Source organism: Phocoena phocoena, chromosome X, assembly GCF_963924675.1.
Source record: "Phocoena phocoena chromosome X, mPhoPho1.1, whole genome shotgun sequence".
Taxonomy (NCBI): domain Eukaryota; kingdom Metazoa; phylum Chordata; class Mammalia; order Artiodactyla; family Phocoenidae; genus Phocoena; species Phocoena phocoena.
Genome location: NC_089240.1, coordinates 25333650 through 25359835, shown reverse-complemented (window position 1 = coordinate 25359835; position 26186 = coordinate 25333650). Strand labels below are relative to the sequence as shown.

The 26186-nt window shown below is 38.4% G+C and overlaps 1 protein-coding gene and 1 pseudogene across 1 annotated transcript in view; both read right to left on the bottom strand.

Moving 5' to 3' along the window:
* The window catches only part of IL1RAPL1 (interleukin 1 receptor accessory protein like 1), a 723124-nt gene that overhangs the window by 434507 nt on the left and 262431 nt on the right, over nt 1-26186 (bottom strand). The window lies entirely within an intron of this gene.
* On the bottom strand, nt 22736-24229 carry LOC136142697 (17S U2 SnRNP complex component HTATSF1 pseudogene; annotated as a pseudogene).

The window sequence follows — 26186 nt, the reverse complement described above, 5'->3', positions numbered from 1 at the left end:
AAAACCCACCAGACCTAACAAATGGAGAGGAAATAGGCAGTCTACCTGAAAAAGAATTCAGAATAATGATAGTAAAGATGATCCAAAGTCTTGGAAATAGAATGGAGAAAATACAAGAAAAGTTTAACAAGGACCTAGAAGAACTAAAGAGCAAACAAACAGTGATGAACAGCACAATGAATGAAATAAAAAATTCTCTAGGAGGGATCAACAGCAGAATAACTGAGGCAGAAGAATGGATAAGTGACCTGGAAGATAAAATAGTAGAAATAACGACTGCAGAGCAGAATAAAGAAAAAAGAACAAAAAGAATTGAGGACAGTCTCAGAGACCTCTGGGACAACATTAAACACACCAACATTCAAATTATAGGGGTCCCAGAAAAAGAAGAGAAAAAGAAAGGGACTGAGAAAATACTTTTAGACATTACAGTTGAAAACTTCCCTAATATGGGAAAAGAAACAGTTAATAAAGTGCAGGAAGCACAGAGAGTCCCATACATGATAAATCCAAGGAGAAACATGCCAAGACACATATTAATCACACTATCAAAAATTAAATACAAAGAAAACATATAAAAAGCAGCAAGGGAAAAACAACAAGTAACACATAAGGGAATCTCCATAAGGTTAACAGCTGATCTTTCAGCAGAAACTCTGCAAGCCAGAAGGGAGTGGCAGGACATTTTTAAAGTGATGAAGGAGAAAAACCTACAACCAAGATTACTCTACCCAGCAAGGATCTCATTCAGATTTGATGGAGAAATTAAAAGCTTTACAGACAAGCAAAAGCTAAGAGAATTCAGCACCACCAAATCAGCTTTACAACAAATGCTAAAGGAACTTCTCTAGGCAGGAAACACAAGAGAAGTAAAAGACCTACAACAAGAAACCCAAAACAATTAAGAAAACGGTAATAGGTACATACATATGGATAATTACCTTAAATGTAAATGGATCAAATGCTCCAACCAAAGACATAGACTGGCTGAATGGATACAAAAAGAAGAGCCATATATATGCTGTCTACAAGAGACTGACTTCAGACCTAGGGACACATACAGACTGAAAGTGAGGGGATGGAAAAAGATAGTCCATGCAAATAGAAGTCAAAAGAAAGCTGGAGTAGCAATTCTCGTATCAGACAAAATAGACTTTAAAACAAAGACTATTACAAGAGACAAAGAAGGACACTACGTAATGATCAAGGGATAGATCCAAGAAGATATAACAACAGTAAATATTTACACACCCAACACAGGAGCACCTCAATATATAAGGCAAATAATAACAGCCATAAAAGGGGAAATCGACAGTAACACATTCATGGTAGGGGACATTAACACCCCACTTTCACCAATGGACAGATCATCCAAAATGAAAATAAATAAGTAAACACGAGCTATAAATGATACATTAAACAAGAAGGACTTAATTGATATTTATAGGACATTCCATCCAAAAACAACGGAATACACATTCTTCTCAAGTGCTAATGGAACGTTCTCCAGGACAGATCATATCTTGGGTCACAAATCAAGCCTTGGTAAACTTAAGAAAATGGAAATCGCATCAAGTACCTTTTCCGACCACAACGCTATGAGACTAGATATAAATTACAGGAAAAAAATCTGTAAGAAATACAAGCACATGGAGGCTAAACAATACACTACTTCATAACCAAGAGATCACTGAAGAAATCAAAGAGGAAATCAAAAAATACTTAGAAACAAATGACAATGAAAACACAATGACCCAAAACCTATGGGATGCAGCAAAAGCAGTTCTAAGAGGGAAGTCTACAGCAATACAACCCTACCTTAAGAAACAAGCAACATCTCAAATAAACAATCTAACCTTACACTTAAAGCAATTAAAGAGGAACAAAGACCCCCAAAGTTAGTAGAAAGAAAGAAATCACAAAGATCAGATCAGAAATAAATGAAAAAGAAATGAAGGAAACGATAGCAAAGATCAATAAAACTAAAAGCTGGTTCTTTGAGAACATAAACAAAATTGATAAACCATTAGCCAGACTCATCAATAAAAATAGGGAGAAGACACAAATCAACAGAATTAGAAATGAAAAAGAAGTAACAACTGACACTACAGAAATACAGAGGATCATGAGAGATTACTACAAGCAACTATATGCCAATAAAATGGACAACCTGAAAAAAATGGACAAATTCTTAGAAATGCACAAGCTTCGGACACTGAACCCGGAAGAAATAGAAAATATGAAGAGACCAATCACAAGCACTGAAATTGAAACTGTGATTAAAAATCTTCCAACAAACAAAAGCCCAGGACCAGAGGGCTTCACAGGCGAATTCTATCAAACATTTAGAGAAGAGCTAACATCTATCCTTCTCAAACTCTTCTAAAATATAGCAGAGGGAACAACATTCCCAAACTCCTTCTATGAGGCCACCATCACCCTGATACCAAAACGAGACAAAGATGTCACAAACAAAAAAAACTACAGGCCAATATCACTGATGAATATAGATGCAAAAATTCTCAACAAAATACTAGCAAACAGAATCCAACAGCACATTAAAAGGATCATACACTGTGTTCAAGTGGGGTTTATCCCAGGAATGCAAGGATTCTTCAATATATGCAAATCAATCAACGTGATACACCATATTAACAAATTGAAGAACAAAAACCATATGATCATCTGAATAGATGCAGAGAACGCTTTTGACAAACTTCAACACCCATTTATGAAAAAAAACCCTCCAGAAAGCAGGCACAGAGGGAACTCACCTCAACATAATAAAGGACATATATGACAAACCCACAGCCAATATCGTCCTCAATGGTGAAAAACTGAAACCATTTCCACTAAGATCAGCAACAAGACAAGGTTGCCCGCTCTCACCACCATTATTCAACATAGTTTTGGGAGTTTTAGCCACAGCAATCAGAGGAGAAAAAGAAATAAAAGGAATCCAAAATGGAAAAGAAGAAGTAAAGCTGTCACTGTTTGCAGATGACATGATACTATACATAGAGAATCCTAAAGATGCTACCAGAAAACTACCAGAGCTAATCAATGAATTTGGTAAGGTAGCAGGATACATACTTAATGCACAGACATTTCTAGCATTCCTACAGACTAATGACGAAAAATTTGAAAGTGAAATTAAGAAAACACTCCCATTTACCACTGCAACAAAAAGAATAAAATATCTAGGAAAAAACCTACCTAAGGAAAAAAAAAACCTGTATCTAGAAAACTATAAGACACTGATGAAAGAAATTAAAGATGATACAAATAGATGGAGAGATATACCATGTTCTTGGATTGGAAGAATCAACATTGTGAAAATGACTCTACTACCCCAAGCAAACTACAGATTCAATGCAATCCCTATGAAACCACCACTGGCATTTTTCACAGAACTAGAACAAAAATTTCACAATTTATATGGAAACACAAAAGACCCTGAATAGCCAAAGCAATCCTGTGAAAGAAAAACAGAGCTCGAGGAATCAGGCTCCCTGACTTCAGACTATACTACAAAGCTACAGTAATCAAGACAGTATGGTAGTGGCACAAAAACAGAAATATCAATCAGTGGCACAGGATAGAAAGCCGAGAGATAAACCCACGCACATATGGTCACCTTATCTTTGATAATGGCGGGAAGAATATACAGTGGAGAAAAGACAGCCTCTTCAATAAGTGGTGCTGGGAAAACGGGACAGCTACATGTAAAAGAGTGAGATTAGAACACTCCTTAACACCATAGAAAAAAATAAAGTGAAAATGGATTAAAGACCTAAATGTAAGGCCAGACACTATCAAACTCTTAGAGGAAAACATAGGCAGAACACTCTGTGACATACATCACAGCCAGATCCTTTTTGACCCACCTTCTAGAGAAATGGAAATAAAAACAAAAATAAACAAATGGGACCTAATGAAACTTTAAAGCTTTTGCATAGCAAAGGAAAGCATAAACAAGACGAAAAGACAACTCTCAGAATGGGAGAAAATATTTGGAAATGAAGCAACTGACAAAGGATTAATCTCCAAAACATACAAGCAACTCATGCAGCTCAGTATCAAAAAAGCAAACAACCCAATCCAAAAATGGGCAGAAGACCTATATAGACATTTCTCCAAAGAAGATATACAGACTGCCAACAAACACATGAAAGAATGCTCAACATCATTAATCATTAGAGAAATGCAAATCAAAACTACAATGAGATATCATCTCACACCAGTCAGAATGGCCATCATCAAAAAAATCTACAAACAAAAAATGCTGGAGAGGGTGTGGAGAAAAGGGAACACTCTTGCACTGTTGGTAGGAATGTAAATTGATACAGCCACTATGGAGAACAGTATGGAGGTTCCTTAAAAAAGTATAAATAGAAATACCATATGACCCAGCAATCCCACTACTGGGCATATACTCTGAGAAAACCGTAATTCAAAAAGATTCATGTACCAAAATGTTCACTGCAGCTCTATTTATAATAGCCAGGACATGGAAGCAACCTAAGTGTCCATCAACAGATGAATGGATAATGAAGATGTGGCACATAATTACAATGGAATATTACTCAGCCATCAAAAGGAACGAAACTGAGTTATTTGTAGTTAGGTGGATGGACCTCGAGAGTGTCATACAGAGTGAAGTAAGTCAGAAAGAGAAAAACAAATACCATATGTGAACACATATATATGGAATCTAAGAAAAAAACTGGTCAGAAAAACCTAGGGGCAAGACGGGAATGAAGATGCAGACCTACCAGAGAATCGACTTGAGTATACGGGGAGGGGGAAGGGTAAGCTGCGACAAAGTGAGAGAGTGGCATGGACATATGTACACTACCAAAGGTAAAGTAGATAGCTAGTGGGAAGCAGCCGCATAGCACAGGGAGATCAGCTAGGTGCTTTGTGACCACCTAGAGGGGTGGGATAGGGAGGGTGGGAGGGAGGGAGATGCAAGAGGGAAGAGATATGGGGACATATGTATAACTGATTCATTTTGTTATAAAGCAGAAACTAACCACTGTAAAGCAATTATACTCCAATAAAGATGTTAAAAAATAAAATAAAATAAAACACTGCAGAGAGTAATGATCAGTGGGGGCAAGGATTCTGAATAAAATAGGGAAGGGACTGAGTCACCATGGTAGCTCCGTTGTCTCTCATTCCATCAAATTAGGAAGATTTTGTAAAAGACGTTTTCAGCAACATATTAAACGACAAGGAGAAGTGGCATAACAAACAGAAAAAAATAGATGGAAAAAATTTTGCACCAAGATAGGATCAAAACACTTCTAAGTGAACATGTCTGCTACTACTTAATAGTTGGGCTTGGTATTAGGGATCAGTTAGGATGCATCCTAAATGAACTATATAGTTTCAAAGATACTGCCTAAATTTACTTTAGTTGCTATTACCAAATATCAGTGGTTCCTCTGTTTAGAGAAGCAAAGCAGACTTAGAGGTTCAAATTAAAAGACTTGTAGATTATGAACGAAGAAAACCAACTATATTACTAAAACCAACCAACCAACAACAAAAGAAAAACAATTAATATACTCGTGTAATATTAAAGAGAGCAAAGAACAAAGAGGAAAACTTTTTCAAAGAAAAATGGAGTGTTGATTCTTAACTTCATAAATTTCTTCTCACTTTTATATTGATTTAGCTCTCCCAAAATTAGTTTATCCTCACTAGATAAATCAAAACCCAGTGTTTAAAAACCCAACTTACAAACCTTTTGACCAGTAGAAGTCTCTATACTCCAATTAACTTTACTGAATTGTCCTTAACTAACTCTTGCTATGGTCTTGACACAAATAGCGCAAGCTTCTCCTAGGGCAAACCTCCCCAATGGGACTCTTTCTCCTATAGTAGAGGCTTCTGATGGCACCATATGCACCTCAGCTGTTTCTAATTTACCCAGTCAGTCTAGCTTTGAGTGGATGACTCAGAAGGCTGATTTTTTTCTTTGAAGAACCAAATGATTTTACACCAAATTCAGATTTAATAAACTTAAACGATTTCATAAAATGCTTATAATTTAAACATGAAAGGATTTCTTCACGGTCACCCTGAAAATTGCTTTCACCATTCAAAAATGAACAGCATTTATGTTGTATATTAAAATGCAAGTGAGTGGAGGAAGTCAGACGACAATGAACAATGTACTGAAATGATTAAAAAAATGTGCAGGAGTAATCTTGTATTCATAAAGAATATATGATATATATTTTCTATACAAATTACCATTCTTATAATTCTCGTTTCATATACTAAATGTATATGTAAAATTTCTATGAGATTCAGAATACAAATAGAGCAAAATGAAATTGTCTGGGTAACCAAACTCAACTTTTCAACTGATGTTGAGCCCATGTATATAAAGAGATGCACCTTTAAAGCAATGAAATCCAAGGCAGAGCTGGATTAGCAGAAACAGAAATCAGACTGAGGTGAAAATGAATTACTTCTATGTGTTTGAAGGAAAGGGGGAAAAAGTACTTTTTTAGTGAACCTCAAGAAATTCTTCCATAAGCATTCATTTCAAACTGAAATGTTCCAGTTTAAGGTTTCACTGCAGTCAGAATACCTAAAGAACAGCAGCTCTAACCTATCCTATGAAAGAAGCAATTTACTTCATGAAAATATCCATAAAGTATGGGAAAGAAAGCTACCCATCCTATACATCAAGTTCTCAAAAGAAACTGTGCCACCTCCTCAGAAAATGCTTCCTTTTTGTTTTCAATCTTCCTGCTCAGAAAGACATACCAAGAAGAACAGAGACTCGAGTTTAAGAGAAAAACCAATGTGAAAGTAGACAAAATCAAATATTCCAGAATGAACAACTGGGGCTTGAAATATCAGATATTAGCTACCTTTAAATAATATTTTTGAAAACATCATAATGATTAATAAAAGGTAACTGGAGTTGAATAGACATGTTTAATGTTTTAGTGTCTGGAAACCAAAGGAATCACTCAAATGTTATGATGAAAATACTTTACACTTATCCTCAAAATATCTTTTGTCTGGGAGGAATACATATCTGTTGGTTTTTAAATTCATATGACAAGTGCGTTTCTAAAGCAGTATGTAGCCAAGGCTATAAAAGGCTAACGCACTGTATAGAAATGTCAAATAACACTGAACACAGCAGACAGATTCCTATACAGGCAGACAGGCAAAGAGATACTCTTGAAGAAAGCAATTTAAAATTGCTCTCTTTTGACTGCATATCTAACTGCATGTCAATGTCAAGTCTCCATGAGACAGACATCTGTGAGCTTCAATTTCACATAGGCAGAATAGCAAGAAAATATCAGAAAATGTGGATGGATAAATATGTAAGTATATTTATAAACATCTTTAAAATATAGGAACTGTCAAAGTGGAATATTTTAATTAGGCAGCACATGAAGAAAGGTAACTGCAATAGATTTTTTTATTGAGGTATAATTAGCATAACATTATATTACTTTCAGGTGTACAAGATAATAACTCGATATTTGTATATAATGCAAAGTGATCACTGTAGTTAAGCCCAGTTAACATCTGTCACCACACATATTTACAGTTTTTTCTTGTGATGAGAACATTCCACATCCCTGCAATGGATTTTGATGCAAAGTTGGTAAAAACAAAACAAAACAAAAGTTTTGGATTCCCAGCTAAGAGAAGCAAAGCAAATTATAAAGGAAAAATCCTAATTAAGGTCTATGAATGAGACCAAGAACTGGAATAACTGCATAATATTTCAGAATCAATGATAATGACAGCCAGAGTTCATTTCATTTAAAAACCTAGTACCAAGGTATAGTAAGAGGCAGCATAATTTTGAAACTAGGAGCAGATTCTGGAATTGAATCACCTATGTGTGAATCTCTGCCCATGTTAGCTGTGTGAGCTTGGGCAAGTTACTTAACCTCTCTGTGCCTTAGTTTCTTTATCTGTAAAATGTGGATCACAGCAATATTCTACCTCAGAGAGTTCTTATGAAGATTAAATAATTTAATGTGTACAGAGGGCTTAGTATAGAATCTGACACATAATACTACTTGATAATTGTTAGTTAGCTAGTTTTAAAATACCGTGTTTACTAAGAATCTTTAATTTTAGCTATTTAAATAGGAATTTCCATCTTTGGAAAAAAAAATGTCTTCAATAAACTACTCTTGCAGTAAAAGGCTATTAGTCAAACCACATGACATAATGAAAGTCACTCCCACCTATAGCTTTCATTAATTGCAGACAAAATACCTAGTAAAAATAGTTTAAAATTTTAATAATTACCTTCAAAATAATATACCTTCAAAATATAACTATATAACTTTTCTAGGATAGTCACTGCAAAGAGCTATGGAAATACATAAATAAATAAACGAATGAATGAGAAGGCCTAAAGAAGCTCCATCTCTGCATCAGCTTTGGTAGTTTATGGAATGGAATGTGGAACAAAAAACAAAGGCGATCTGAATATTGTTGTTGTAGGCACAAACTCTGTAATCATTATGAGCAACCGCCATGTATTAAATACTTATGAAAGGCCCTAGAGATACAAAAATGTTATTAGACATTTTTCCCTGTCCCCAAGAGCAAAGCAGTCTAGATGTGGATACAAAACACATACATACACACATAAGAGCTTCCATGAGCAGTGCAGAGTTAGTGGAACTTAAGCTACTACAACAGTGTTGTCATGAACAGCAATGGAACTGGCTTTCATTCATCTCCATGTAACATTTGAACAGACTATAAGGGAATATGTACATCTATTTTTCCTCATTTCCTCTTTATTATACATCTATAAGGTAGTCTTAGCCCTATTTGATAGAAGGAACTGAGATTCAGAGACATGAAGTAATTGATCATGGACACTTAAACAAAAATGGAAGAGCTGAAATACGAAATCTGATCCACACTATAACATTATGGATGTCGTATATGTTAACAACAAGAATGAAACTGATGGCTGAATTGTCCTGGGCAAAGTTATCTGTAGGATGCATGATAGATGCATTAAAAACCTATACAATTCTCTTAGGGTCGTGAGACTATAGCACCGCTGATTTATTTCCCAGTGAAAACAATTGCACACATGCACACATTGAGTAAAAAACACTGCTGCCATCCCCTAGTAAGACAGTAACGGGAATGATGTGACACCAAAATGATTTACAGATTCATTCCACATACGATATACTTCCTCTACACTGACCTTCCCTTTTTTGAAGATGGGAGGTTGTAATCATTGAGTTTCACGTACCTGCAGGTCCAATGTGCAGTGTTTATGCATTAGCTGAACACAACATGCCTCTGAATGTGAGCTATTCAGCCTTTGCCTGTTCTCTGTTCCCTTACTAACCTATCCTTTCACACTCAGTTGTATGTGTTCACTGCCAGGAATCGGATTAACCGTTGAACAGCTCCAAGTACAGAGGGTCTTCCCTACCATTCTGGTATCAGGAGACAGTAGCAGTTTACCTCAAGTAGTGAAAAGGACACATGGAACTGGAATAAAGAAGACATGAGTTCGAATCTCAGCTACACTCTGAACTAGCTGTATAACCATAGACAGGTTACTCAACTTCTCTGAGCTTCAGTTTTCACATCCGTAAATCAGGAATAATGATATTTGCCTCCTGAACATTGAACAGAATGCTGTATATTAAATACCTCTCTATGCACCAAGTACTCTAAAAGAGCTGATTTACTTTCCCATCTTCTTTATGGTTAGATAATGTGACAGCAATCATTTTAATCACATGAAGTTGTATTTCAAGAGCATGACTTCACCAAAAATATATAGATTAAAATGCCATGTTATGTTGCTGTTTTAATGAATGGCACATTGAACATAAGAAGCAAATCACATCTTATAAATGGACAAAAGTTCAAATTATTTCTTGGATAACAAAAAGCTTCACCACCAAATACACAAATATTTGTTCTTATGATCACTGTCATGTTTTTGTTCAGTTCTGAATATCCCGTTTCTCTGCAAGAAATCTATAAGTTGTCATATTAATTGTTTTCAGAAGGGACATAATGCAATTGGTGATCAGAATACATAAGAATTGAAGATAAATTAATTGGGAAACTTGGGATCATTGTTAAAATGAACTTGTGTGGTAATGTCTTTCTGACTTTTAAGCAGGAAACTTTTGTCACTGATACTTTTTACTTATGGGCTAGTATTTGCTCTGAAAACAAAGTACTTGCCTATAAAAAGAAACTAATTAATGAAACAGAATTGTGTATGAAAATATCAGATTTAACAGACATGTGCTAGTTATCATGTTAGGGTTTTCTTTCAACATATGATATCTTATTTCTCATTTTATCCTCACAAAAATGAATGAAGAAAAAATTATTCCTATTTTACAAAAGAAGAGACTAAATTCAGAGAAGCTAAGCTATTTGCTCACAGACATTTAGTGAGTTTCTGGTAGTGCCAGAATTTAACCCCAGAGATTCAAACGTCAAGCACAGCATCCTTTACATTCTACGACTACTGCTATGAAAATCAGAAATGCTGTACTGGGTCAGATCAGTGATTTATTCAGCTCTCAATGCCGGTGCTGCGAGTTACAGTATAACATGGAGGCCAGGGTAAAAAGCTGGTACTCCAGGACAGAGATCAGTCCCGGGATCAAAAGTCAGAAGGCATACCTGATTGAGCATTTGAGAAAAGTTAGTAAATTAAACCAGGCAAGCACACACATGTCTGAAAACACACAGGACAAAGCATGACAGGCCAGACCAAGCAAAGATATGGGAACTAGAAAGGCCTAAATCCTAGAGGCTAAGGCAAATATGCAGGCATCTGGAAATTCACAGAAACCAAAGGGCCAGCAGGCTCAGTATTTAGGAGAACAGACAGATGGTACCAATAACAAGGCAGGTTCAAAACCAATGTAGCCCATTTCCTGGCCAGGTAGCTTCTTATACACTTTAACCAGGACGACATATAGTTGTTGAAAGAGCCTCTCTAATACTGATCTCAAATAACAGTTTGAAAGCTTTAAAGCGTATTCTACCCTTCATATCTAATACCAATCAAACTCTTTTTTTAATCTAAAAAACATAGGTGAAAAAAAATAATTAAACATTTAGACTTCTATTGGTTGCATAAAGACCACTTGAGGAAAGAATTAAAAAGCACACATTTATAGGAAATTCTGAAGCAGTTTTGAAAAATCACAAAGCTTGCATTTATGCTCAGAGATGATTAGGCAAAAGGCATTTCAGGATGCTGGGAAAAATCGGCCCTTAACAAAAGGTACTTGTCTCTAAAGGAATAACAGCTAAAACGCCTTCAGCTCATTGTACTGAGAGCACAGACAATGACATCATAGAAACAGCATAAATCACAAAGCACTTACTGCTTAATGTCATCATATGGAAGCACGTTTTGCTGAGGTACATATAACGGATGGGAACACTTTCTCCTTAATTACATGTGTTACAGGGACAACACGCGCTATGAGAGATGCTGATCAGTGACTCTCAATGGAGCTCAATCTGCCCATTTCTCAGAGCCACGTCTTTGAAGTATACTTGATAAAATAAAAGTACCTTGTCTTTTGTCCATGTCATAATCAGAGATGCCTCGTACCCTCCCCTGATATAAAAAATATGGCTACGTTAGGTGGGGCAACCTAGCCAAATGCATTTATATCTCAAAATTCACATTTCTTGGGTCTTTGTTTAGAATAGCACACCCTAAATGCCAACTCCTTGCCCAGGCTTTCCTTCCACTAAGGCTTGGGCTCTGAGCATACTCAAACTGCTTTTGCCACGTCCAAGCCAGCATGGCTCTTGAGCTTACAACAAAAACAACAAGCATAACAGCTACTAATGACTGAGCATTTACTATATGTCAAGCATCGTGCTATGCGCTTTATCTCATAGAAATAAAGGCAGTGTTCTTGCTGCTGTCAAAGGCCAACCCATCCATTTATGCTCTGGATTCTATCTCCTCCTGTTTTCTCTTCCTTGATCTCTCCTTCTCTAACAGATCACCTCTGCTGACATATGAACATGTGTTACAATTTTCGATATTTTAAGAAAGAGATCCTTCCTTGATGACACATCCAGCTATCATCCTCATTAGTCTATGCTTCTTCATAACCAAACTTCTCAAAAGGGCCAAATTCAATGGATATTTCTGCCCTCATTTTATACAGTTGACAATGCCCTCCTTCTTGAAACCTACTTAAAAGGTAGGTTTCCTTCTTTTACTTTTGCCGTACCTCTTCATCTCCTTTACTGGTTCTTCATTATCCATACCCCCAGAGACTGATCCTGGACCCCCTCATTCCTCCTCTTTCTAAATTCTCTCTCTTGGTTATGTCATCCAGTATCATAATCTTAAAAATATAGTATATTGACTACTCTCAAAAGTATATCCCTGGTCCAAGGTACATGTAAAAGTATGAGATTAGATCACTCCCTAACACCATACACAAAAATAAGCTCAAAATGGATTAAAGACCTAAATGTAAGGCCAGAAACTATCAAACTCTTAGAGGAAAACACAGGCAGAACACTCTATGACATAAGTCACAGCAAGATATACTTTTTGACCCACCTCCTAGAGAAATGGAAATAGAAACAAAAAATAAACAAATGGGACCTAATGAAACTTCAAAGCTTTTGCACAGCAAAGGAAACCATAATCAAGACCAAAAGACAATCCTCAGAATGGGAGAAAACATTTGCAAATGAAGCAACTGACAAAGGATTAATCTCCAAAATTTACAAGCAGCTCATGCAGCTCAATAACAGAAAAACAAACAACCCAATCCAAAAATGGGCAGAAGACCTAAATAGACATTTCTCCAAAGAAGATATACAGAATGCCAACAAACACATGAAAGAATGCTCAACATCATTAATCATTAGAGAAATGCAAATCAAAACTACAATGAGATATCATCTCACACCAGTCAGAATGGCCATCATCAAAAAATCTAGAAACAATAAATGCTGGAGAGGGTGTGGAGAAAAGGGGACACTCTTGCACTGCTGGTGGGAATGTGAATTGGTTCAGCCACTATGGAGAACAGTATGGAGGTTCCTTAAAAAACTACAAATAGAATTACCATATGACCCAGCAAGCCCACTACTGGGCATATACCCTGAGAAAACCAAAATTCAAAAAGAGTCATGTACCAAAATGTTCATTGCAGCTCTATTTACAATAGCCCGGAGATGGAAACAACCTAAGCGCCCATCATCGGATGAATGGATAAAGAAGATGTGGCACATATACACAATGGAATATTACTCAGCCTTAAAAAGAAATGAAATTGAGATATTTGTAATGAGATGGATAGACCTAGAGTCTGTCATACAGAGTGAAGTAAGTCAGAAAGAAAAAGACAAATACCGTATGCTAACACATATATATGGAATTTAAGGGAAAAAAATGTCATGAAGAACCTAGGGGTAAGACAGGAATAAAGACGCAGACCTACTGGAGAACGGACTTGAGGATATGGGGAGGGGGAAGGGTGAGTTTTGACAGGGCGAGAGAGAGTCATGGACATATACACACTAACAAACGTAGTAAGGTAGATAGGTAGGGGGAAGCAGCCGCAAGGCACAGGGATATTAGCTCGGTGCTTTGGGACAGCCTGGAGGGGTGGGATGGGGAGAGTGGGAGGGAGGGAGACGCAAGAGGGAAGACGTATGGGAACATATGTATATGTATAGCTGATTCACTTTGTTATAAAGCAGAAACTAACACACCACTGTAAAGCAATTATACCCCAATAAAGATGTTTAAAAAAAAAAAAAGTATATCCCTGGTCCATAATTCTGTGAACCCCAGACTTGTAGAAAAACTGCCTAATTTGAAACTTTTATATTCATATTCCACAGGCACCTCACATTTACATCAAAAACTAAACTTTGCCATTCCCAAAACTTATGCCCAAATCTACTCCTCTCCCAGTTTTCTCCATCTCAATAGATGGTACCACTATAGAACCAGTTGCTTAAGCTAGAGACCAAGGTATCATCCTTTATCTCAATCTCTACATCTATCATCTTTACTTATTTATTTATTAGTAGTAGTGTTAACAACACTTGTATCAATAATAAGAGGAGATAGTCCTTCTTGAACACCTAGTATGTGCTAGGCACTGTGCTAAGTGTTATAGCTGTATTAATTCATTTAATCCTCACACCAAGCCTTTGAGGTACGTACTATCATTATTCCCACTTTATAAATGAGAAAACTGGAGCCACAAGATGAAATAAGTTGCCTGAAGCCACACATCTGTTAAATGACAAAGCTTGGATTTGAATCCGAGGCATCCGGCTCCTTCTCTAACAGATCACCTCTGCTGACATATGAACATGTGCTACAATTTTCGATATTTTAAAAAAGAGATCCTTCCTTGATGACACATCCAGCTATCATCCTCATTAGTCTATGCTTTTAGCCATCCATCATTTTAGCCACTACACTAGGCTGCCCTATTTCAGTTTGATGTACAATGTGCCTCTGTATTTATTAGAGTTTTTGGATGGGCAGCTGCCCACTTGCTTAGGGAAAACAGCCTTCAATGACAATCTCCCTGTGATTCAGTTAACCTTCGAAGATATACATTACTACATATGTAGAAAGTTAAGTTCAAAAAGGTAAAGTAACTTGTTTAACAACATAAAGCTAGTAAGTGTTGGAGTTAGAACTTAATCCAACTCTTCATGAGTCCAGAGACCAAAAATTTAACCACCAGACTATACTCAACCTTGTTGAGTTTGCCACACGGACAGATTTAAACAGCCATCATTAATTTCCTCATCACCACACCTTCGACTATCAAATCACAGCCAAGCTCTTATGGTACAAAGACAACTTTGCCTTAGGATCATAAAGTCATTAGCAGCTATGCTCAGTTTTAAAGCCATATTTCTTTGTTAGCCATTCTGAGAGACATGAGGCCATCCTGGGAAAGAAGGAGTAGTAGAGAATAAGATGAACAATGAAAACACTCTTTTGTCTACAGGGCTGGCTGTGAGGCTTCCTTCATGTACAAAGATGAGAGTATTGACCCACTATCAGTAGGGCGGAAACTCAGGAATTCTTTCTCTAATAGCAGACATGGAAAGCTAGTATACATCTAGTCACTTTTTTGGGGGTTCCTCTGAACAACTTCTGTAAAATAAACTCCAGGGTAAAGTGCACTGACTGGAGTAATGAACTAGAGTTACACTACAGACCGCGAGAAAATCAAATCCATAGCTCTGGCCAAAGTATGTTAGAGAAAAGTCATACAAGTTATATAATATCCTCAAAAAAAACTATTTTTTTCCAAGCAGGTCACATGTCAAAGCACAGAAAGAGTAAAAACATAGAGGGGCTCTAGGAGATTAGCTACAGGGAACCATTAAAATTTTATCTATAAACATGAAATCTAACTAGCATGGGATTAAATTTGAAGGGGTTTCCCAAAACAGAAATTCTGCCTCCAAAATGTATATATGCTGGACTTGACTCTATTTATTCTATTAATTGCTCAGTTAAAAACGTATGTGATGTCAGTAGAAGGACAAAATGAAAAGCATAGGAACCAAAAACAATAGGAAAAAATAGGAAAGGAGGAGGGAGGGAAGGAGGGAGGGAGGGAAGTGGCCCAGAATGAAACAGAAGGACATGAAGCAGAGAACAGAGGAGATATTAAACAATTAGTTTTGGCATTAGAAAGCTAAATGTAAAAACATTTACAAAATTGCTTACATGGACTTTATCTTATACTACATCTTAAGTCACAGAACTCTAATGCAAACACACTGCATGTGCAAAGCAAGATGTATTCATATGCACTATAAATCATAATGAAATTATTTTAAATAGCATGACAAGGCTCTTAAGCTGTTTCTGATAATATTTATGTAACAGTTTTTACATCTTTAGAAGGGCATTGGCTCTCATTCAGTGTTTCCTGGCCCATGTCTCCTATGTCATCTACAGACTTAGCACCCAAGTTTGTCCACATATGGTTACTTGGTTCTTTGTAGATGGAAGGGCACCACAAGCCGAGGAATGCAGACAACCTCAAGAAGCTGGAAAAAGCAAAGATATAGATTTTCTCCTAGTGCCTCCAGAAAGGAATGCAGACCTATATACACCTTGCTTTATCCCAGTGAGACTCATTTTGGACTTCTGGCTTCAAGAACTGTAAGATAATAAATGGGTGTTTTTTTAAGCCACCACGTTTGTTGTAATTTGTTACAACAGCCATAGGAAACAAATACATTTCCTTTCCCATTTCTTTGATTTCTAAGCCCTTTCTCTTTCTCCATTACTAATCTCATGCAATTTTTTCAATGGGAATATCAGCACCTCAATCTCTTATCTTGGTTTACCAAGCACAGGCTGCCAAAACCAAGGAATGTCTTCATCTTCACACACAGCTCCTCTCTCAGCTCTTGCCATTTAGTTACAACAGTCCAAAGACCTGATGGATTAATTTGTAGTCTCAAATGACATCTGTCCCCTTCAGTTATACCATATTCCAACTTTCTCATGTTATTGTCCTCCTACATTAATAGTCCTCTCTTCCTCCTGGGCTGCTTCAGAGGGTAAAAGAACAAAAAAGGGATACAACCACTCATGTTGGTTACGTGGCTTTCACTTGCCCTGATGTAGAGACAAAGCAAAGGCATATTTGTATAATGGAAACTGCCACACAAAGGGACAGAATTTGACATGAAGAAATGGATGTTTCATCTAAATCTATGCCTCCTTACTGGTTTACAAAGAGAAAGACAAACGAGGGAGGGTGACGATGGAAGAATTATTATCAAAAATTCTATTACCCTCTAACAAATCAAAGAAAGGCAGGTAGGAATCCAAAGGTGTTCCTCTATGTACAATAATATGACAGGTCTCACTAATTCAATCAAGTGCCACTGAGTGGCTAAATTGTATGCCTGCCATTTTGCTCAGTTCTAAGGGTGATAGAAATTAAGTAGGGTCATAGGCCCTTCCCTGTGGGAGTTTACAGACCTATCCTGTTAGGGTAACAAAATCATCATCTATTAAAGAATTAGAAACTATCCCAATACAATATAAGCAGCGCCGCTGGTGTAGTGGTATCATGCAAGATTCCCCAATACAATATATTATCAAGAACTAAATCTTATGATTCTTATTCAGTGAAGTATACACTACAGAAAAAGGTGAGATCAATGAAGGCCAGAGTATGTGGAGAAAGCTTCTTAAATTGGCGTCCAGATGAGAAAGCCACGTTTTTGCCACTGACCTAATTTCTTCAGCATAAGTGCTCTTTGTGAATGAGGATGAAGATGAAGATATCTGTAAAGGTTCATTCCCAGGTCAGGGCTAGCCCATATGAGTCACTCTGCTTTCCCTGCTACTGAGAGCAGAGTTTTTACTCCTGGTACTCATTCTCAGAGAGACAGCTAGGATAATGGAATAAAAGAGATGGAAAAAACTGGAAAGAGGCAGTAGGTGAAAAAAAAGAGTCTCAATAAAGCAAAGCTAGAAAGAGAGAGAAAGAAAAAAGTGGCATCCATCAGTCTTCAAAATGACAATTATAGGCTCCTCGTCAAAGCTCATAGCACTGAGGATAAGAGAGTCGTGAGAACTAAGCCTAACATCTCCCCAAATGCTGCTTCTGTGGCACAAAGACACAGCTCTAGTTGTTTTCCCGCTCTTGCTCTTGCCCACCAGGAGCTTAAGGACACCCTTCGAAGATGTATTCCAGATTGCTGGCAGCAGAACTCACTGACATTGGGCCCTGTTCTCCAAACCGTCAATACTATACCCGACATAATAATAATGAAAAGAAGCTAAATCTGACTCTATCGTGACAGGACTGACAAAGTGACCACATTGTAAGTGGCAGCCTGTAATTCACAAAAGTCTGGGAAGTATACAACTATGGCCCAAAGAACATGGCATACAGTAGACACTCAATATATGCTTGTCAAATGAATGTTCAAACGAGTGACTGTACAGTACAACATAAGCTCGAGAATATGGAGGCTTTCTAGTATAATACCGCTAGTAATATGAACTTGCTTTCAGTGAACGTGCATGGGACTCAGGACACTGTGTCCCACAAAGGATATTCTTAGGCTTCCAGTTCTTGCCTATCTCTTCAGTCTCCACTGATACCATCCTCCCACTTGCTCACCAGGCTCCACTGACCTTCTTTCAAATCCCCAGATGTCTGCTGCTTTCTGCCATCTCAGGGCAGTTGCATATGCTTTTTTTCTCTGTCCAGAATACAACCTCTTCTCCTCACCCCACCATCACTGACTAGCTCCTACTCATCCTTGAGGTCCCTGGATTTTTCAATCTCCTATTTGAACCAGTGTATAGTTTGTAATATTCATGTAATTAAGAAAAACAGTTGATGTCAGGAAAGGTCTGTAATAGCATGTCCTTAGTGTCACTGTCATAGCTGGAAGAATAAGCTGATCAGACTATGAGTCTTGCCCATTGTAATTAATTCTTAAATTTTGTGCCTGGTGTAGCCTAGTGACAAAGAAAGATACAACAATGGTAAATTAAACAGAGTTGACAACGACTCATTCTCTTTGATTTTTATTCTACAGCCCAAGAATCAGTCCCATTCCTCCCTGCACATTCCCTCCTGCAGCACATTTCCCACCACCACACTATCAATCCCCACTCTATATTCTGACCCCATTCAAAACTCAGAAAATGAACCTGCTGAAGTAATGGAAAAGTAACTGAAACCCCAGAAGAATGGGGCAATGAGTGTCATTTTCTTTCTATGCTCCAGTCTCTTCCAAGGCAAATGGACCTATGGGCCACCTACTATCAGAATCTATCCCAAGTACCTGCCCTGTCAACGTGCCTTCACAAAACAGAGTTTACCAGCTATAGCAGCATAAATGCTGACGCTTTTGTTAAGGCAGGAAAAAAACCCACTATCTTATTTGCTTTCATTCTCCACTAAGACTCCACTAGAAATTCGTTCCTTGGCAATCCTCTCATTGTGGTTGTCGTGGGAAAGACAGCATGGCCTCCACGAACACCATGATGCACAGTGGTTTCTCTCTCTTTGCTGTGTGACAGGAAAGATCTATAGGTCAGCTGTTGTTTTTTGGTCCAAACCCAAGCATGATAATGAGGTGCTAATGTAGCATAAATAAATCCCTATTTTATGTCATTAATAGAAATATAGACACTGACATATTGTAAACACTAATAGTATAAGGGCCCGGTATACAGACCACTAAGAAGGTCTCCTGGGGGTCTAGGAGCACAGGCTGAAAATTACTGAGTTTAGCATATTTTGTCATTCTATGTTCCTTCTTCAGAGGGTGCTATTTGAGGAGTGGTACGGTTGCCTCTTGAAATGAAGTTCAAAGCCCTTAGTTGCATTTCAAGTTTCTCAGTTGCCATTTGCATTGCCCTTCCTGCCATCATAATAAACTGTATTTTTTTCCTTCTCAAACTCATTAACCTATGTGAGATAAGAGACATTTCTTATTAGTGCAATTGCAGAACTGACAGAAAAGGGGGCCAGAAAGGCACCAAGATTCTATCTGGGCACATGGCTCGGGTTGCTGCCGCAAATGGCTTTCAGTCTCTCAGTTATCAGATCCTTCACTGCCTGTCTGCTCCTCCTTCAAGACTGTAACCAGAGAGAAGAGACCTTCTCTGAACTACTAGACGAGGTCATCATTCTTGCATTACCCCACCCCCACCATGGGACCCAGATACTGCTTTCTCCTGAGTTACTACTGATGATTCATTAATAATACTAGACGAGGTCATCATTCTTGCATTACCCCACCCCCACCATGGGACCCAGATACTGCTTTCTCCTGAGTTACTACTGATGATTCATTAATAATACTAGATGAGGTCATCATTCTTGCATTACCCCACCCCACCATGGGACCCAGATACTGCTTTCTCCTGAGTTACTACTGATGATTCACTAGGACCCCATATTGCACACTAACAGACTTAGATGAAGGTCTATTATCCTTTATTTCCAAAACTAGCCGCTTCACCCATGCTCTCCAGCCATTACTCTTAGCCACCTCCCAAACTTTGTTCCCTCAATAACCTGGTTCCTTTTTACTGGCTCTTTTGCCAATGCTTTACAAACATGTGTCGCCCCTCGCCCTTGTCCCCCAAAACAAGAAGTGGGGAAAAAACACATTTGTTTTGATTCTGCTGCCATTTTAGAAATCAATTATTTTTCTCCTTCCATTCAATACCAAACTTGTGAAAATTTTTATCTCAACACCTCCATTTCCTCAGCAGCCCTCTGCTCCTTAATCTCCTATCTTCTGTCTTCCATGATCATCAAAACACGGCAATTATTCTCTCAAAGGTCACACATGACCTGCTCTTATCACTGTCTTTATTGTTGAACTCTGTAGTTTTCCCTGAGGTTGACCATCCCCACTTCTTCACTCGTCTCTTCCTTGTGTTTTGTTTGTTTTGCTAACTGTCCAATTCTGGTTTTCTTCTTCCTTTTCTAACCAGTTATTAAATGTCTCCCCACTGATTCTTTATCTCATCCATGCAGGTGGGTATTAACTAAAGTTCGGTCTTCAGTCCTCTGTTCTTTCTGCCTCTAGCATTTTCTTGCTGAGGGGTGGGAAAGTTTGATATAAAGCCAGAGTGGCAAATTCAAGTGCTTACAAGGGCCAGACAGGTAACGTAGATAACTGAAGAAAAAGATGGATGGGTGTAAGATACAAATAGGGAGTATAGGATGCTGGGGGTAAACTATAGCATTAGCTTCTATTTCTAAGGGATAGATGCTATACAGCCCCAGCCAATGTGTGCCGGGTTGGCCAAATGTGTCACCCCTGCCAATTTTTCATCAGAAATCTGAAGTCTGGATCTTTCTGCTAATTCTCAAAATTTCCAAATGTTAGTCACTGATTCATTTTTGTTTAATGATGTAGATTGTAGCAGTTAGGATTGACTAGGTTATACTGTATTTACACATGACCCCAGATTCTCAGCTTACAGCAAAAGGCTGTTCCTTACCCACATTATAATCCCATCACAGGACAGTTGTATATCTGCTGCACATCGCGTTTAGTCTAGGACTCGGGCTGACACAGCTACTTCTATATTCTACTTCTATCTAGAATATTGATAAACAAACTCGTAGCAGAAGAAAAAGAAAACCTGGTGAATCATGCACAGAAACTATGTACTTAACTCATGCTTTATAGTTCCTCTCCGGAATACTGCACATCACCTCTGCACACATTTCCTTTGCCAAAACAAGTCACGTGGCCAAGGCTGACTTCAATGACAAGAAGGAGTTTAATCCTCTCCTAGAGAGAGGCGGCAAGTATTTGTGATCAATAATACAATCTACTCTACTGGCCAAACACAACTATCAGTGGTCCATTACCAGTTTGCAACCTCTAAAGTTCAGTAAAGAGCAAGGAACAGAGACTCAGGAAATATGATTTGTCATTGCCACTCAGGACACTGGGCAAGTTACTTCACCAATTGGTCTCATCTGTAAAAGGAGGGACTCCGAATAGATGATATTTAAAGTCTCCCTACAGACCTACTATACTGAGTGTGTGAACAGCTCTGTACAGATAGAAAACTATTGAGCCTGAACCTGCAAAACTGCTTTCATCCAAGTCCCAGTACCACATTTTCTAAAAATAGCTGCAAATTTTTACTTACATATCCAACCACCAGCATCCAGCAAGTCTTTTTTTTTTAATGAGAAAGCACCAATGCAGTTTATTTTAATTCTTCTAATTTATGAGAATAACTTCTTAATGCTACATCAGAAGTCAATTCATCAATACTGAATTTGGAAAGCACAATCAAGAAAGACCCAAATTTTTACTGGGACTACACAACTTAGCATATACTAGATACCATGATTCTAGAACAAAATCAAAAGCAAAAATCTGAAATATGCATGACAAAAGTTCTTAAACTCCAGGGGATCCATGAACCACCCCAAACTGTATACAAAAGATTGTGTAGTGCATGCATAGATTTTTCTGGGTAAACGTCCTGTAACTTTAATCAGCTTCTAGAGGGGCCCAAACAGTACACGGGAGAATTCTGATTTCCTCTGTGTTTTCAATAATGGAAGCTGTGGACCTTGGGAAGTTTACTTTTGCACGTATAAGACTCAATTTTCATGGCAAGAGGGTAGAAAAGAAAAATAAAAGTAACTTGCGAGGACTGGGCAGGGGAAAACTCCAAAGTGTTCTTTACTTCATAAGTTCTAGTAACATGTTCTGGTTTAGAGAGGGGAAATGGGGACATCAGTGGTAACATGATAAGCTGAAGCAAGGAGACTCCTACAGGGATTTTTCAGGTCCTTAGAAAAACCAAACTTTAGTATGAATAAAGCAATAGCAAGAATGAAAAATGCAATTTAACTCAGGTCTAATTTTCTGTTTCTGCAATATTAACAACTTATTTTTGATTTCTGAATATCAAAAACTTCAATCAGAATACTTTAAAAAATATTATTCTGCATGCACTTAACAAATATGACAAAAGACAAAAATCCAGTTGTCTTGTTCACATATATTTAAAATCGGCCAGGACAGATAATCACGAACATTTCACTGCATTGATCTGAGGGCATCCTATCTCTAGGCACACGTTCATGTAACACTACTAGTAATTACCCTGGAGCACAAGCAAAACGGAGATGGAGGAATCACCCTACAAAGCAAGTTTAAGGGATTAAACGTCATCATCACTACTGAGGACAAAGCTGCTGCCTGTGGACAGGGGCCCTTCCTCCTTAACATTCCCTGAATCACCCACAGTCCCTCTCTCATCGGAATCTTCTTCCTTCTCATCTGACTCTTTGTCAAACCCCTTCTCAGAGCCTTCTTCATCAAACATTTTCCCAGAGCTGTCACCTTCGAATTCTGATTTTTCAGAGTTATTTTCTTCTACCTCTTTTTCAAGAATGTTTGCATTAAGTTCCTTCGCAGAACTCTCTTCCTCAAAATCTTTCTCAAGGCCGTTCTCATCAGGATCTGTTTTGAGTCTCTTCTTTTTGGGCTCTCCTTCTGCACCATTCTCTCTCGACTCTTTTTTAGGACTACCCTCTTCATGCTCTTTCTCGGGGCTGCGTTCTCTGGACTCTCTGTCGGGGAAGTCTTCTTCACGCGCTCTTTTGGGACAGCCTTCCTCAAACACTCTTTCGAGGCAGCTCTCTTCAGATTCCTTTTGGGGACAGCCTTCTTCAGCCTCTTTTTCAGGGCCACTTTCTTTAGCATCTTTTTCAGAAGCATCTTCTTCAAGTTCTCCCCCATCTTCTGTTTTTTCAAACTTCTTTTCATCTGTAGGTTCTTCAAATTCCATTTCAGTTGCAGCTTCTTGAACATTTGTTTGAGATGTGCAAGGGTGAAACATATTTCTGGTGACGACATCTTGCTCGTGGCGCATTTCGGATGGGCCAGCTGTTCTCTCAGGTCTCCAATCCAAGTGCTTTTGCCACACAGACAGATTTTTCTTGTAGTCTTTGCACTTCTTTTTCTTCTCTGAGGTGTCATAGTCCCCTTTCAGTGGAAACTTTGACATCTCCACATGTAATCTGTAGCCTCTAATTTCATCATCATCCAAAAATGTTAATGCAAGTTCCACCGACTGTGTATTTAAATAACAGCAAAGTCCATCTCCTTTAAGATTTCCTTGATTATCTTTAAAAAGCTTGACCTTAAATTTCTCTGTTTGAGGATCTGTCATAATAATGCCAAATGTGGACATGAGCTGTATAAATTCATCCACTGTAATATCTGGAGGCAGACCAGAAACATACACATTTGTGTCTCTGCTTTCATCAGGATGAAACCATCCTGATTCACCCTTTCTCTTTTCTCCCCGCTTTTTGGTATCACTGGGTTCGGGGGATTTTCTTTGCGGAGGTTCCTCTGCAGTCCCAGCACTGACATCTTGGACATTCGCAGTAGAAGTAGACGCACCATCGTTAGAAAAGCCATAATTGGCCTGATAGGGAGCAATAGAATCTTCAGTGATCTCGGGGAACCAAGCCTTCTTGTCCAGGTCCCACTCGTATGGGGTGTCAGTTGGCTGCTGCTGGAGAGAATCGTTTTCTTCACCAGGATCTTTCTCGGTGTCACCGTCCTCAGTGCCTCCGTACAATTCTTGCATTCGCAACTGCTCCTCCAACTCGTCGTTCTTATCCAAGTTGTTGCCGCTCATGTTGCCGACTTAGCCCAGGTGCAGCGTCCGGGAGAGTGAAGAGGCCGAAGTGCCGCTGGCTCGCCCCGCTGGGTCTTGACACCGCCGCTCGATCCACAATGCGGCAGGAGCGGGCACAGGTGTTCTGTCCTCCCCGCCGGCAGATTCTAATATGACTGCGGGTCCCACTGCAACGTCTGGAAACCGCTTGACAACGGAGGCCCGCTCACGCTGACGCAGTCGCCATTGTTGACGGCAGCCGCCATTGTCGACGCAGTCGCCACTGTTGACGCGTCGTGACATCGCCAACCAGCAAGTCTTAATCCAAGCTGCTCTTCACTCCAACATTGATTTTCTCATTTGTAAACGGTTCCACTAACAATCCAACTAATATGTTTGGAATCATCCTTATCTCTTTTATTTCTTTTACTTCTCTAGTCCCCCATCTCCAGCTAGTCATGAAGCTCTAGAAATACTGTCCTCCTGATATTTCTTCCATCCATCCCTTCCTTTTCAGTCTGATTGCTATCAATAGTATCCATGCTTCTTATCTATTCATATCTGAATAGCTGACCTGGCTTACTATCTTGGCTCTTGCCACTCCTATTTCTGAAGTGTCAGTGCTGTCATACAATCATCTCCTTACCCCATCCGCGTAACTCCCACAACCTCAACCCTATTCAAAACCTTCAGTAACTCCTTGCTGCCTTCAGGTCAAAACTCCTTCACTTGACATTCAGGTTGCCTTCAGTAACTGACTATATAACTTTAAGCCATTTAATAAACAGATGCTCAACATCACTAATTATTAGAGAAATGCAAATCAAAACTACAGTGAGGTATCACCTCACACCAGTCAGAATGGCCACCATCAAAAAGTCTACAAATAACAAACGTTGGGGAGGATGTGGAGAAAAAGGAACCCTTTTCACTGGTTTCATCCCCACTATTGGTGGGAATGAAAATTGGTGCAGCCACTGTGGAAAACAGTATGGATGTTCCTCAAGAAACTAAAAATAGAACTACCATATGATCCAGCAATTCCACTCCTGGATATATATTCAGAAAAAAAATGAAAACACTAATTTGAAAAGATACATGCACCACAATGTTCATAGCAGCACTATTTATAATAAAAGAAGCAACCCAAGTGCCCATCAACACACTACTGGAGTAAGATGTAGTATATATACAATGGAATATTAGTCATAAAAAGAATGAAATACTGCCATTTGCAGCAACACAGATGGACCTAGAGAATATTATGCTTAGTGAAAGTCAGAGAAAGACAAATACTGTATAACACCACTTAAATATGGAATCCAAAAACTAATGCAAATGGAAATATATGCAAGGCAGAAACAGACTCACAGATACAGAAAACAACTAGTGTTTGGTTACCAAAGGCGAGAGGGAATGGGGGAGGGGCAAGATAGGGGTATAGAATTAACAGATACAAACTACTATATATAAAATAGACAAACAACAAGGATACACTGCATAGCAAAAGGAATTATATCCATTATCTTGTAATGACCTATCATGGAGTATAATCTACAAAATACAGAATCACTATGCTATACAACTGAACCTAAGATAATGTAAATCACCTATACTTCAATAAAAAATTTAAGCTGTTTAATTTCCCTGAGCCTAAATGTCCCCACTTGTGAAATGGACTTAATAATACTAGACGAGGTCATCATTCTTGCATTACCCCACCCCCACCATGGGACCCAGATACTGCTTTCTCCTGAGTTACTACTGATGATTCACTAGGACATATTGCACACTAACAGACTTAGATGAAGGTCTATTATCCTTTATTTCCAAAACTAGCCGCTTCACCCATGCTCTCCAGCCATTACTCTTAGCCACCTCCCAAACTTTGTTCCCTCAATAACCTGGTTCCTTTTTACTGGCTCTTTTGCCAATGCTTTACAAACATGTGTCGCCCCTCGCCCTTGTCCCCCAAAACAAG